The sequence below is a fragment of the Gouania willdenowi genome, chromosome 14 (assembly GCF_900634775.1).
Source record: "Gouania willdenowi chromosome 14, fGouWil2.1, whole genome shotgun sequence".
NCBI classification, from domain to species: domain Eukaryota; kingdom Metazoa; phylum Chordata; class Actinopteri; order Blenniiformes; family Gobiesocidae; genus Gouania; species Gouania willdenowi.
In genome coordinates, this window is record NC_041057.1 from 28,527,517 (window position 1) to 28,542,985 (window position 15,469).

Below are 15,469 nucleotides of genomic sequence, written 5' to 3' on the forward strand. Positions count from 1 at the left end.
AATGGACAGAAACGTCCAGTATTGAAGAGAAAGTAATGTGTCACATTGCTCCGCTCTCTTTAATCAGACTCTCCCTCCATTCCGCGGCTACACTAGCTAGGGGTGTCCCGATTCGATATTGATATCGGATATCGGTCCGATATCAGCCAGAAAACGAATATCGGATTTTATCGGACAACATCTGAAATCTCCGATATATATTATATTTATTTAATTGTAGAAGACTGTAGATATTACGTAGAAGATTAAAATGTATGTAACCAATTGGTTAATAATAAATGGGTCAGTTTTTTTCATCCCTACTGTTGCTGACTATTGTTCTTTGTTTGAGTGACATCACTTGATCAAACCTTTTCCAACATTCCACACTACAAAATAAGTCATAAAAGTATATATGATTCGTGCTGATATCGGATCGATATCGGTATCGGCCAGTACTCAAGGCCGCAATATCGGTATTGTATCGGAAGTGAAAAAGTTGTATCGGGACATCCCTACACACTAGCTGAAGAAAGTACTAGCTCCAGCACATGCACGCACACACAGAGACGCTAACAGCAGACACTGCCTAGAGCCGCAAGACTCAGGAAACAAACCGGGCCCAGGGCCCAGCGCTCCACTCCGACAGACTGATGCAAGTGAAGTACTATAGAGCTGTGTCTCATAGAGCAGTATAGAGCTGTGTCTCATGGAGCAAACATGTCGGTGGTGTGGAATGTCTTCGGTGTAAATGAGACAGAACAATGCAATGGGAGCATCTACAAAAAGTTTAATCCCGACAAAGACGTCATTGATCGGATCGGAAAATTAAGACATTACAGCTGATCACAATAACTGCATAAAATGCAAAATATCGGTCAATCATATATAGCCGATCGGATTGGTGTCAAGCCTAGTATGATTAGGATGATGAGATTGTGGAGATTTTCGGATTAGCCATTGTCCTACTGACAACTTCCTGTTGACTTCAAAACAAGAGACCTATTTAGTTAAAAAAAAAAACAAAACTAATGGAAGACAAAAAGAGATGCTTTTGTTTTGAAAAGCACTTTTTAGCTTGAAGCCAATCCCAGGACCATTTTAGATTCCACTCGCAATGCATCATGGGGCGGTTGAGTATGACTAGTGTGCCCACCGTGCATACTTAAAAAATGTCCCGATGTAGTATACATCAGGGTATTTCTTGCGTACTCAATCTTTCCATGCTATCTAATATGAATGCACTACATACTCATTTTGACATGAGACTTAGTCTGAGTAGTACGTTAGTATGACATTTATAATACTGCCCTTGTTTGATCTTGAATCTCAAGCTGCGTCCGAATAGTCCCTCCTATCTCCTTTCCTACCCACTTTTCCTTCACCCCGTGGATAAGGTCACAGGGTTAAGGAAAGGTGTTAGGAGAGGAGTTAGGGAAAGGCCATCACGTTTGCTTTGACAATCCGATGCACTTCCACTAGGTGACGTAATAATCTGACGGCCGCGAAGGTTAGTTACGTCTGCCATGGTGAATAAACTACAAATTTCCTAGGCTAAAGGAGGTTATAAAGGAAGCAATGAGCCTCCTTTACTGAGCTTAAAGAGAACTCGGACGTTCCTTACCGTGACCACCACTTAAACACTTCCGGGGTTGAATTATATTGTGAGGATGGGGGAAACATACCTTTATATCCCTGCTACATCTATTCCAAGCAAGCGTGTATTATAATGTACTAAATGTACTAATGTTGAAAAAGAACAAGTCCATATCTTAAATCTTGGCTGTGTAGACTGTTATAGTTTGATGTTTAGACAAAGTTAATGCACAGATAGTAATATTGTTTTTTTTAAGAACGACAATGTTTTAATTTTAGACTGACGTGAATTGTCTGTATTTTTGTGTCCTATTTGCACTTTAAATTGGAAAAATTGGTGTTATTTATGTTATTGTTTATTTACTATTTTCTGTTCATTTGTTACTCTCTATATACTTTTGTTAGTTTATTTTCAAACTGCATTTTTTTGTTTTGTGTGTCTTTTTTCCCTTTTCCACTATCACACATCGTCCCACCAACTTTGTATATTGGCCCACCCCTAATAAAAGGTGAAAATACAGACAGAAATGGAGTTGAGTATTAATATTGTCTAATCACTTGTAATCAGCACGTCTTTCCTGTCCTGTAGTAATGTTATAAAATAATGTACATTTACAAACTGAATAACATTGTGGTCATTATTAGATAGCTATTGCTAGCTGTTAGCGCTTCTATCACACAGGAAGTTGGGCCCATACGTAGAGTTCCCAGGAATAAAGTTCTAAAGCACAAACTGAAGCTCTGTGTGTTGCTTAGAAATGGTCATGCAATGGCAAGGTTTGGATAAATTAGATTTTAATGAGACACTGTGAGCAGATCATATAAGAATCGTGGGTGGTGAGATGAAATGGACTCAGGCCAAGGTCCCCCCACAAAAAAATCATCTTTGACATATGCAACAGCTAAATATGAAACCTAAATGTACTGCTGCCCATCATGTAAAAAATAAACAAGTGTGACTTCAAGCAGCAATGTAATAAATCCCATCTAAATGTAGTTACATGTAATAATATCACATGGATGATTGTAATGAAGCATTGAGAGTGTGGTCTGGCTTTAGAAGCATGACATGGCTGATTAGTGATTAGAGTTATGTATTTATTTAACCAGGGCGCCCAGAGTAGTGCAGTAGCTGCTGTTCTGTGTTTTAAATGGTCATTATCCGATTTATGAGCAACCACGTCTGTGATTACAGCCGTACTACCAAAGAATCGGCGTCCAGATCTCACGCCGCACATTATTTTTAATCCAAATGAAATGCTGACAGAGACCAACGTGCGCATTAAATGAAAGCCCAGCAGGATTTTGGCATTTAAAAAAAGAAAGTCTGTGCAAGAGAATTGAGCTGGAAGATCAAACACAAAGTCTGGATGTGTGCTTTGCATCTGTGTAATTGCTGCCTGGCTTCTCTCATTCTCTCCACACTCCGTCAGCTTCGCTTTGACATTTTGTCATCTTTTATTCAGCTTTTTTTTACTTTTTAAGAAAGCAGATATATTATGCCCCTCCCACCCAACAACCATCCATCCATCCATCTTCTACACCCGCTCATCCTGTTATGGTCTGCCAAGCACTGGAGCCCATCCCAGCCTCTACAGACAGGTCACCAGTCCATCATATGTGGAGCACAATGAACTAACAGGAACTTTTCTAGGGCCAGTTTGCCTTCATGATCCTTCCTGCTGTTAAAGCTGCAGTATGTAAGTTAATTTGGTCAAAAATCCATAATCATCTTTGAGAATATTGTAATCTTAAGTGTTCTGAGTGGACAGTAAATATCTTCTACTGGCCCTGTATATGAGTTTTAGAAATAAAGAAGTGTGACGCTGGACGTCAGCCAATCAGAGATCTTTCTACCAACAGAGTCTATGTGGGTTCACGATCTGAGAGTAGGGAAAGTCCAATAGCAGACGCCTCCATCATGGCTTTTGACACAGCGGTCACACAGCAAAGCAAGAGGAAAAAGGAAGACCGAGGTGGAGAAGAAACAGAATAAAGGCACACATTTGTTCAGGAGGAACAGATTCCACAGAGGTTCCTCTGACTCAGTTTGTGAAGTTTGTTCCAGTCTGTGTGCAGTCTGTCCTACATACTGACTCAAAGAGAGAGTGATAACAGATGGGATAAATAGCTTGAAAAACTAAGAGAAACATTATCCAAGGTGGAATGAACAGACGCAATTCATTTGCAGTGTGGATGTGGAGTGTCTCTCTGTCTGATCAGCTGAGCTCGGCTGCAGCTGCTTGTGTTGTGGCTGTGAGCCTCTTACTGTCCTCACAGCAGCCAGTAGTACGTGCTTTCATGTCTCTAAAACATCAGAAAACTCTCCAATAACACAAGATAAAGTTCCTACATTTGTCACTAGTCTCTATGAAAAAGCAGTTGCAAACATTTCCACAGTGCGCGCGTTTGCACAAGCGTTCACAAGAAGACCGGTAAGTTTAGTTCAGGAGGGGATGGTAGAGAGCAGAGCTTCTCACGATTCTACATACTGCAGCTTTAAGTCGCTATGAACATGGAATCAGAACAAAATCTACACCAATCGGGCTTAGCATTGAGTAGGTCATGCTTCGTATCCATTACAGACCTGACCTATAAAGACTTGGACTCCACTAATCCTGTGTACATGTGCTGTGACATCTAGCATCTACACAGATTAAAGATCAGATTTCAATAGTTACCGACTCAATCTGGATATCCTGATGCTCAAATCCTTCCCGAACCTCTTTGCAGATGACTTTGAAAATGAAAACCTTGGTTATGTTGGATGTTTTTACAGAAACATAATGGCACATATTTAATGTGCAGTTTCGAGCTAGTTTTTAAGGGAGCTGCTGGTCTTGGTTGATGATTGAGAAATCATTTTCTAACATTTTCTTCCATTTTAATGGACGGAAAGTTGCGGAAAAACAATGGATTTGACAGAAAGATACGAATCTGGCCGAAATTGAATGTTTCGTGGAGTGAAGTGATATCATAATGAATAACGGGAACAAACCAGAACAATAATGGAGTCTGGACAATCACTGTCCTCCTAGTCTGGCAAAGAAACACAAGAAATAACAGTAAGAATGAAGTAAAAACACTTCCGTGCACCTGTCTACGGGACTCCACATCCCACAATGCAATGCACAAAACTTTTCTGACATTATCAATGAGTAGAATGTAGAACACAACATCTTAAAAACCATGTACAAAGCTGATTTAAAAATCTTACTCATAAATCTGAAAAAAAGAAATCATTAAGAGACAAAGTAAATGAAATTTGCAAGGAATAAATATATTCAAAAACCCAAATTGAGAACAGTGACCAAAGAAAGGTGCATTTCAGTTCAGGGGATCAGAATACAGAACAATCTAAATGATGACATCAAATGATCAAAATCACTTAAAGCTGATTTCCGAAGTTTATGAGAAATCTATGTTCATGTATCATTCTTTTGAAATGCAAATAAATACCTAACTAGTCTTTTACTATGGTCTACTGCAGGTGGTCATTCATATACAACAATGTATATAAGTCCCGCCTTCGTCCTATAGACCCCTATACAAAAGGAAACGAGCGCCGTGATCGCCCAGCCAATAGGCTTTGACTTCCTGTAGCAGTCTCTGTCAATCAAAGTGAATGCGGAACTGTGCACGGAAACAAGGCCGCACGTCACAACGGCAAACAGGTAAAAATGATTTTGGCTCTAACCTGACCCATAGACCAATATCAATGCGACCCAATGTGACCTTGTTATGTTCTGCAATGCGCGTGCAGAAATTTAGAGGTGTGGCTTCAGAGGAAGGGGAGGGAAGTGGAGCAGTTTAGGGCGGGACATCGAGACGTTTCACAGAAACTGTGGATATCAGCTTTAACATGTTTAAAAGAATGTGAAATGTATTATGTTGAAGAAATAGAGACAGAAGTGTAACCGTGTTGTGGTTTTCAATGAGATGTGACTTTGCAGTTTGCTTTTGTTTAATGTAATACATTTTTTATGGAGGGGGCAGATGTTATATGCTTTACTTATTTCTGCTTTTTTTTTTTTTTTTTCAATGTGGAGGAGAAATAAATGTGTTTTCAATGTTTGAATGAAATAAATAAACAAACTTTTATGCTGCAATTTCTGAACGAAAGATCTCCGATTTATTGATCTATGAGGCCTATACAATGTATTTATCTGACAAAAATGATCATCCTCAGCAGCTTTAATACTGTCACATACACCGTGAAGTGTCTTACTGTTGCCCCATAAAACCCCATAATTCTTTGTTTTGTTATTGTGTTAGTGATATTCTCTCTGCAAAGCATTTCGTTTTATATCATCTTTTCCAAGAGCTGTAGCATACTAATACAAATAAATATCATAGTAAAAATACTTCCAACACGTTTCTACCCTGGGACAGGTGTAACATGGCTTCATATTTCTTGCAGTTCTTGGAAAATGCTAAGAACTGTAGCCATATAAGCTACAAGTGTAGGACAAGCTGGTTTTACCGAGATTTATTGACTGACAAAACTGTCACCATCGAAGTACAATAAAACATGTTATACATGGTTGTTAAAATAAATCCTCATCCCCTCAGAACCCATATCCTGTAGCTTAAATTCACAAGTTGTGAAATATCGCTTTATTGCACACACAAGCACACACGCTGAGACAAGCAACATCTCCTCCTCACGTACAAGTCTGAGGGCGGAGTCGCAATATTTTATTTCCCTGCTTTACATACAATTTGAAAGTCATTACATCCGACCTTATCTTCCAGCCTGCACTGGTTTGTCAGAGACAACGGCCTCTAATCTCGAGCTCCTCCTGACAAGCAGTAGTGACAGTTCCTTTCTTCCCTCTTTCTCAAACACACAGCCAGACATAAATTAATCTGTCAATCATTGCTCGCACACACACGCACACGCACACACGCACACACGCACACACACACACACACACACACACACACACACACACACGACAAATGTATTTAAAACCAATTACACAAACTAGGACACTACAGCATGCCAAATGTGGAAATAAAACCTTTGGAAAAGCGAGTGTCTCTTCTGTTAAACTACATCAATCACACATCCTGACTAGCTATGAAAACTTCTGAAGCATGTGACTGAAGACTGGAAGAAAGATTGACGTGTAGCAGGTTGAGAGAGTCTGATCTGACAATGATACCTCTTAAATGAGATTTTTTTGTACTCAATAAGGCTTTCCGAGCCAAGAGATATGGAACCCACATCACATTGACCAGTTAGGCAGTGGAAAAGTATTTCTTCCGGTTGTTAAAAGCCTGTAGAGACTGCTATCAGCTTATCTGTATCTTCTTATCTCCCGGCATTCTCTGAAAGCAGGTCGGCTTGTAGGAGGTCAAGATGAATGGCCTGATCAATGGCGGACATTATCTGGATCTGGTAGGCAATAAACAAATCCAGTTGACATTGGCTACATTTACATGGGAGCTTTAATTCCTCTTTAAATCAGAATAAAAGGTAAATCCTTTTTAAAATGACTTTGTAAACACAATTCCAAATTCAAATTTAATTCCGAAATAAACTTAAATAAGAATTAGGTGGCTGGTTAATTCTGATTTTAATTCTGAATTAAATCATTCCTCTATCTTGTAAACATTTAAGTCCGCTTTAAGTTACTGTAATTCCAGTCGTTCTGCACATGCTTGGCCAGTTGCAATGACGCGGTGGCAACATAATTCAAGATGGCCGCCCAGACTAGAGTCGAGACTATTCAGGTAATAAAAGCCTTAGAAGACATCGACATAATGAAAAGAGTGGATGGACGGAGGCATAAACATTCACACGGACACACAGACTTATCACACGCACACGGACATCACCGGGCGGGTGATACTAAAACCTGGAGACGGATCTTAAATGCGGCCCCGTACTGCTGCACAGGCTGTAATATCATAAGGTTTATGATTGTATCGGTTGTTAGAGCTACTATCTTTACCAGGGAGCAAAAAAGTATTACTGGTTATTGTTTTCCGGAGTTTTATCAGTGATTAGGAAAGTGAAACAGCATGTTATTGTCAAGCTGCTGCTTTAAAACTACATAAAAATAAAAGTGTAAACACTTCTCATCTGGTCTTCTGTGTTGGAGCCAACAATAACAGGTTTGTGTATTTTTTCTGATAGATATATGAATACGTCACGTCACACAATGTTCAATCAGAAGCCTTTCCGACCCCCAGACCTAAAGCGGAATTAAATAAAGCCAAATCAACCTGTTGTCCATGTAAACCTCAATTCAGAATTACTATTTCCATGTAAACACGAAGCAGAACACTTGAATTCCGAATAATTTAATTCCAAATACCTAATTCCGAATTAAAAAATATAATCTAACCGTGGCCCTTGTTGGTGCTGGGAGAACTGGCCTATCAGTGGTAAGGAACCGCTGCACTGGCCATCAGTCTCATGTTGCTGCTGTGGGACTCACTTTGGAAAACAATGTAGATGAGAAAATTGGTTTAACCTTTCCTGCCTCAAACGGTTTGGTTACATCCTGAGTGCACAGCCGCCATCACCAGTGCTCCGTCAAGTCACAAGAAAAATGAGGGCCCTTCTTGCCTAAATTACAGATGTTGCAGTGGAATGTGGACTATGGTCTACGACGCCATGGGTAATTTCAAACCACTCAATCACTCCCTCGGTATTTAACAGCAAATAGCTTCCATTGAACATCAGACATGCATGGCCTATTTTACCTTTAGCATTTTCATTTAATGTCAGAATGATTATTTATCTTTCAAAGTCCTTTCTACATCTCTACACGGTCAAAATGATCATCTTAAAAATGCTCACTCATTGTAATACAATATGAAAGTGAAGTAATGTGACAGTAAAAGCAGAATTTTACAGTCTTCTTTACAATGTGTTCTTTCATCATGTCAAACAACACAATCAGGATTAAGCGCTACTTGCAAAACAATTAGATAATTGTAAACTGGAAATCTTCAAACTAGGATTTCTTTTGACAATAATTATCAGGACAGAACATCTACTTTATTTTGATCCAATTTCTCCCTCTGCAGCTTTCTGTAAAGGAACTACATCTCAGACAGAAACATTCAGAGCAGATAAACCACTCCATGACGAACCCCCAGCTTTAATTTTTCTCCCTAATCCACAAGCCTTTATGTTTGGTGAGACCCAGCAGACATCTACAACCAAGGAGCTGAAGTGCTGTAGCCCCCCACGAGGCTTCGACTTAATGCAAACCCAAAGCTACTGCTCTGGCAGGGATAATATTTTCCTTTTATTTGTTGCTTTCTTTTCAGCGATGGAAGCAGGAGAACAAGAGGAGGCAGGGAGATAAAGGAGGAGGAACTAGAGAGGAAGAGAGTGGAGTAGAAAACAAAACAAGAGGAGAAGGGGGAGATAGCAGTGGAATGGGGAGGTAGACAAGGGAAAGAAAAGGAGGGTAAAGAAAGAGCCTGCTGTGTCTTTTAAAGAAGAACAGCTTCAGGGAAGCAGTGAGGAAATCACCACTAAGGCGCTGTATTAAAACCTGTCCAACCCTGTGCTGAGCCCCTGAGCGATTTGCCTGGCTGAAGGACTATGGTCGAAGGGATTAGGCCTTCTGAAACGCTCTGTCAGGACCATTCTGTCAGGCACCGACACAGACAGCCCCAGCTGCCCCCTCTCAACCCCCATGCTCCACTCAAACAAACCTCTCCAAGGCTCTCTCTATGCTCAACAGCTCCAGAGTGGCGGCCTGATGATAGGCTCTCCAGAGGGATTCTAGATGGGCCGTGGACATGAAAAGCTAGTAGGGTGACAGGCAGCTGGGAGGTCTCAGCCCATCCTCCCCCAATCCTCCTTTTCTCTCTCTGTCGCTGTGCTCCTCTCTCTCTATCTCATCTTTGACCCTCCCTTATTCCCTATGGCTATTGAGGGGATTCTAATTGCATTTTGCAGGGCTCGAGCTAAATAAGGCCGTTGTTCTGCCTACAGTAGCCTCCCTGCTGGGGCGCTGAATGATAGAGGGAGAGAAACGAGAAGTTTAGATGGCTCTGAGACCACAAAATGCAAGGAAAACACAAGACACTCAACACGTCACAACAGAGAGTGATATCTGAAACTGGCGGAGATGAAAAGCATCTTTTCTTTCAGACTCTGTCACTCAGCAGCTGACAGGTGATCGCTGCCAAATACCCAACGCAGTCCCTCAAAAGACAACCTCTTCATAAATGTTGTAAAAGGCTGTTATGCTTTAAGCGTCTCTGTTCGCAGGGAGCCTGCTGGTCCAACTTAAAGAATACTTTACTGTTGAACTTGTTTGGCACAGAGGATTGTAGTCTCATGTATGTGGCAGAGTGTTTTAACATGTCAGGGCCCGCTGAGACAAAGCTTGGATTTCCTCCCTGACCTTCGCTGGCCCTCTGCTGCTCTTCTCCCCCTCTGTGTAACATTAGAACACAGGAGACTGCTCGAACAAGGGGAGGCCTGTGTGTGTGTTTGGAAGCAGGAGCAATTTCAACAACCAATCCTCTCCCCTCCCTGGTGGCGTCCCGACAGTAGAAAAACGAGCTGATGGTTTGTGACCTACATGTGAAGATGGTTGAAGGCCAGACACTAGGAGCCCAACTGGGCGGCAGGGGGTCTGTCTGTTGACAAGAACGAGGGGCCTGTTCCGCTTTGAAGCCCTGTACATTTAAATATTTCATGACCCTCTCATCTCCCGGCCCTTTTATCGGATTTGTGCTCAGGCATGTGGCTGCCTTTCATTAATAGCTCAGCGAGAGGGGAGTTAGTGTCGATCTAATGCCTCCCCAATCAGTAAGGTACATCTAAGGGAGCCTCTCCCATACTAGGGCCCTTTTGGCACTCGCCATATCTGAAAACGGATCTCGTTAAATGCTAGTAACAATTACTCCAATTACAGATAAGCCTAAGTGTGTCAAAGCCACAACATGGCTTGTGTCTGGAGCTTCACAAGATCACAAGGCTCTTTATCTGTCACTATCTATAAAAGCCAGTGGCTGAAGACTTTGCACAGTTTTGCTGTCGTGTTCAGCACTTGCTTGTGCTTCTAGTACCCAGCTTTGGTTTAAGTACGATGGATTTAAATGAACATTTTACAAGATTGCACATTAACAGCACAGAAGATACAATAAAATTTCCACTTTTATACTGTCAAGGTTTCATTGGGGCACATGAGGCTCTGCAGTAAAACAATCCTGCTTATCACACCCACATTTGGGACTGCAGATTGCAGTGGAGGCAGTGTGGACCAGTAGATTTCCAGGGCACGTGCATGCTAGGTGCACGGCACCAGTGAAGAGGTGAGTTTCAGTGAGTGCCGAGCATGACATAAGGCCCCACTTGTCTGTTTGTAATAGAGATGGCTTTGAGAGAGGTTTGGGGCTGCCCGTGGGACACATTCCATGCTTTCCTCTGCAAACTCTGCGCTGGCATCACACTCTGGGTCCTAAATGTTCCCATTGTGAGGCTGTCCTGTTGGCTGCCTGACAGCACCACATTCATCAAGAGGTTATTTAAGTGGACGCAGGCTCTCAGGGTGCACACAGCTCTTACTCTGAGTATGTGTGAGACTCTGTATACAACTTTCCTTTTTGTTGATATAATTGAGGTAAACGGGCCACCTTAGAGTTGGATTATGGTATTTAGGCAATGCTGGGAGGGCCAAAACCATACATATATTAGTGCTTTTTAGAAAGCATTTTTGTGCTAGTAAGAGCCACAAGGGACCAGCAGTGCAAAGGGCCACCCAGGGAAAGCCTGTGTTAAGCCCAATCATCAGCGTCTGCCTCAGCTGGGCTTACCATGTACTGAGTCAACCAACAAGATGATCTGCGACAGCTCACTGTCTTTCTCACTTTCTCTTTGGAACACACACACACACACACACACACACACACACACACACACACACACACACACACACACACACACACACACACACACACACACACACACACACACACACACACACACACACACACACACACACACACACACACACACACACACAGAGCCTGTAAGAGGATTAACTCCCACAACAGGGAACGGCTATGTTGCTTATCCTGAGAGAAAAAGCTACAGCACAACATACAGCTTGACCCTATCTCACTGGCCAGGATGGAAGCACAACCCAATCACCAACATACACAAACAATACAACACAAATACCATTCACTGGTACTGTTTGGCGTGGGTTTGTTAAGCGACTGTATAAAATTTAGCTTCAGTTAATGAAAGGCTAAGTCAAGCACAGTGCAGTTACATATAGCTTCAGTTAAACAATCACCTGTGTTGCCAGCAGGAATGAAGGTATTACAAATATCATAAATAAACCATTCAAAGCTTCAGACAGTCCAAGTGCAAACATATGAACAAACATTTTCTGTAATACAGAGTTGTATGGAGCTGCAGTTTGAAGTGTGCATGCCGTTGCTCTTTAAAGTTCTATGGTTGCAACCGTCACCCAGACAACAAGAAGGTTAAGGGTGCTTGATAATCACAGTGATCTTGGTCAGGATCAACCATTTGCTCTGAATTGTGACTTTGTTGGTGATTGATCATAAAAGTATTTTCTCCCTTTTTTAGTCATAGCTATAGCTAAGGGTAGAAACAGGTAAGCAATTAACAATCTACTTATCAGAATTGGGACCAAATTGTGTTTCTATGGTATTTATAGGCTTAAAGGTTTAGTCCACAATGTTGGTGAGCTAGCAGGATTTAAGCTAGACCACGCCCCCACAAGCTTGAATGCGCATAGGACTGATAGGGTAGACGAGAGCAGACTTAACCATTTAAGCACATTTTGGAGTGTGCACGCCACATGGGGAGGAGGGAAGTACAGAGGGTGGTGTGGGCGAAACAAACATCTGATTGGTTCTTTCCATTCGGACCAAAATGCAGGGATTGGTCAGAGTTTTTACTGGATTGCAGCTGCTACAAAGGTTTGATTCTTTTTGTTCCTTTTTCTGAAAACATAATGTATCGACTACTTTCACGATGGACGGACCAAGTGTTCCTGAACAGGATTACAGAGTCCACCTAAAAGGCAAAGCATTGACCTTCTGTACTGGTTTGAAAATAAAATCTTATGTTACAAATTAACAGTTCACCGAGATACATCTAGTCTACAAAAAAGAAAAGCAACGCAGAATCTACTAGGAAACCACTTCATGCTTTCTTCTGCTGACAAGCTTTATGAAGATGCTGATTTCATTTTCCAGCAGGACTTGGCTCCTGCCCACATTGCTAAGGGTACCACAAGCTGGTTCAATGACCACTGTGCTTGATTGGCCAGCAAACTGGCCTGACCCTAACCTCATCAAGAACCTTTGGGCTATTGTCAAGAGGACACCAGACCCAACAATGCAGGTGACCTACAGGCCGCTATTAAAGCAACCTAGGCTTCCATGACACCTCAGCAGTGCCACAGGTTGATCACCTCCATGGCAGTGATGCAGTAATGTATGCAAAAGGAGACCCAAACAAGTACTAGGTGCATAGAAATGAAAATACGTTTAACGCGTTCTTTGATATTTGGTGGAGTAATGGTTTAAGGTTGGGATACACTGTGCGATTTCATTGTACTCAGCTCCAGCTCAAACTGTGCGACTCAGGTGCAGAGCCCGAATGTGCGCAGCTCACGATGCAGGTTCTCACACTATACGGATCGACACTCTCACACAATCTGACTGCTCACACTACGTCCATACACAACACGTCGGGGTCACCATTAAAACAGAAGAAGAAGAAGTGGAGAGACACTCGCAAATCTCAGCAAAAAGAACTTTAAAAAAGAAAAGACAGCGATGTGATGGACCAGAAGCTGGCTGGACAGACCTGGGCAGTAACGGTCCGTCAATTTTACAATGATCCTACGGGATTTGCGCATGCGCAGTGTGAGAGTTTCAGGTAAGCCGGTCCGTGGCACTGCTTCAACTGTGAGATACCCTCACGAAAAGAGACTGGATTTCAAACATGTTTGATTTCCTTACGACCTACGATTGCTGATCGGGAGCTGGTCGTAAGGTATTAATCACTTCTCGTGACCTCATGTATACTACACGATGCAAGACACACGATTTAGCAGAGACTCGCACAATCCCAAAAAATAGACGCACAAGTCGAAAATTGGCTCAAAATGGGCCAAAAATCGCACAGTGTATGCCTGTCTTAAGGAAGTGGGCTTGCAATCAAAGGGTCACTGTTTCAAATCCAACCTGGGCCATCACTGTGGGATGTTGAGCAAGTCCCAACCCTAACTGCTTCTGTTGTACATCGCTTTGGACGTCTGCTATGACACTGTATTAAAGTTCATTTAGTGTTTTCATGGCATTTTTAAACCTGTGTTTGTATTGTGGGACTTCTCTGAAGCTTCTTTGGAACCTGAGACAATGATGCTTTGAACGAAATTGTTAGTCGGGGCAGCCCTGGCTGTGTTTTCCTGTGTCTGCTGATTAGTCTGCTCTGATGGTTACAATGTTACATGATAACAGAGGGTGGTTGGTTGGCTGGCCCCGAGGAAGTCATTGGGAGTGAGTTCACTGACTCTCCGACTGGGTGTATTAGAGCAGTGTCTTTTAGTCATGCTTGATGGACTCCAGCCTCTGACACTAAAGGCTCTCGCTTGCAGGGCAATCAAACTGGCACTGGGAAGGCCTGCTAACACCTGTCATCCACCAACGCTCCAGGCACAACAACACCTGACACGGCCTTTGCATTCACACACACACACACACACACACACACACACACACACACACACACACACACACACACACACACACACACACACACACACACACACACACACACACACACACACACACACACACACACACACACACACACACACACACACACACACACACACACACACACACACACACACACACAAGCTGACCAGCTTAAATGCTTACCTATGCACAGGAAAACAAGTCGCATTTACCATGTCACATGCAAAACATCCTAGAGAGGCGTGTGAAACAGAAGTCACAATTAATCACACCATCGCACACACACATTCCCACTGCCTCCGGGGCGTGTCCTCCGGAGACCCCTGAGGTGACAGATGTGTCAAAACAACATATTGGTTTCGCTCCGTTTTGTTGTGGTGTTGCTTTGTTCCTCAACCCCCGTGAAATAAAGGAAAGCACTGGATCTGATTTGCTCTGCCTATTGCTGATGCATTTTTCACGAGCTACTCCTAAAACCCATGTTCCTCAACATTAAAAAGCAATTTAGCACTCCCAGGATTAAAAGCGCATGTTAAATTGAAGGCTACACTTGGTGGAGGTATAAAAAATTGAGTGGTTTCTTGGATTAACCAGGTTGGGCACTGAACACTGCATTTAGATAAATGGAATGGAATCTTTTAGCATTACTAATTCATCCACAGGAACGCTAAAGTTCAGATGCTATGCAGTGGGCATGACTCCACAGCTGTACACAAACATCAGTCCATCAGCAGGGATTCTCTAATCCACTTCATCTGGTTGTCATTTTACTGAAGATTCTGTCCAGGGAGGAGTTCCTGTGAATCTTTGTTCTTCAGGTTCACATACTGTCCAATGCTTTTATGCACACTAATACAGAGCTTAGGGATCTCCATTTAACCTGCTTTAAACCTCAGTAGGGCGAGGACTTAAGTGAGACATGGCTAAAAAAAATGAATGAATCAGCCGAGGTCCTTTGGGAAAAAGGGAGACTTGACACCCCTGTTTGAGTTGGCTCTATTTCCAAAACCTTCTTTAATGTTTCTTCTCACTGTAGGCAAGGCAAATTAGTTGTATAGCATATTTATTACACTAGGAAATTCAATGTGCTTTACATGATTAAAAAGTACAACAAACATTAAACAGAGTTAAAATTTGCCAAAATAAAAACAACAATAAAATGAAT

The 15,469-nt window shown here is 42.2% G+C and overlaps 1 protein-coding gene across 11 annotated transcripts in view; it reads right to left on the reverse strand.

The window, feature by feature from the left end:
- The window catches only part of auts2a (activator of transcription and developmental regulator AUTS2 a), a 501,602-nt gene that overhangs the window by 52,761 nt on the left and 433,372 nt on the right, over nt 1-15,469 (reverse strand). The window lies entirely within an intron of this gene.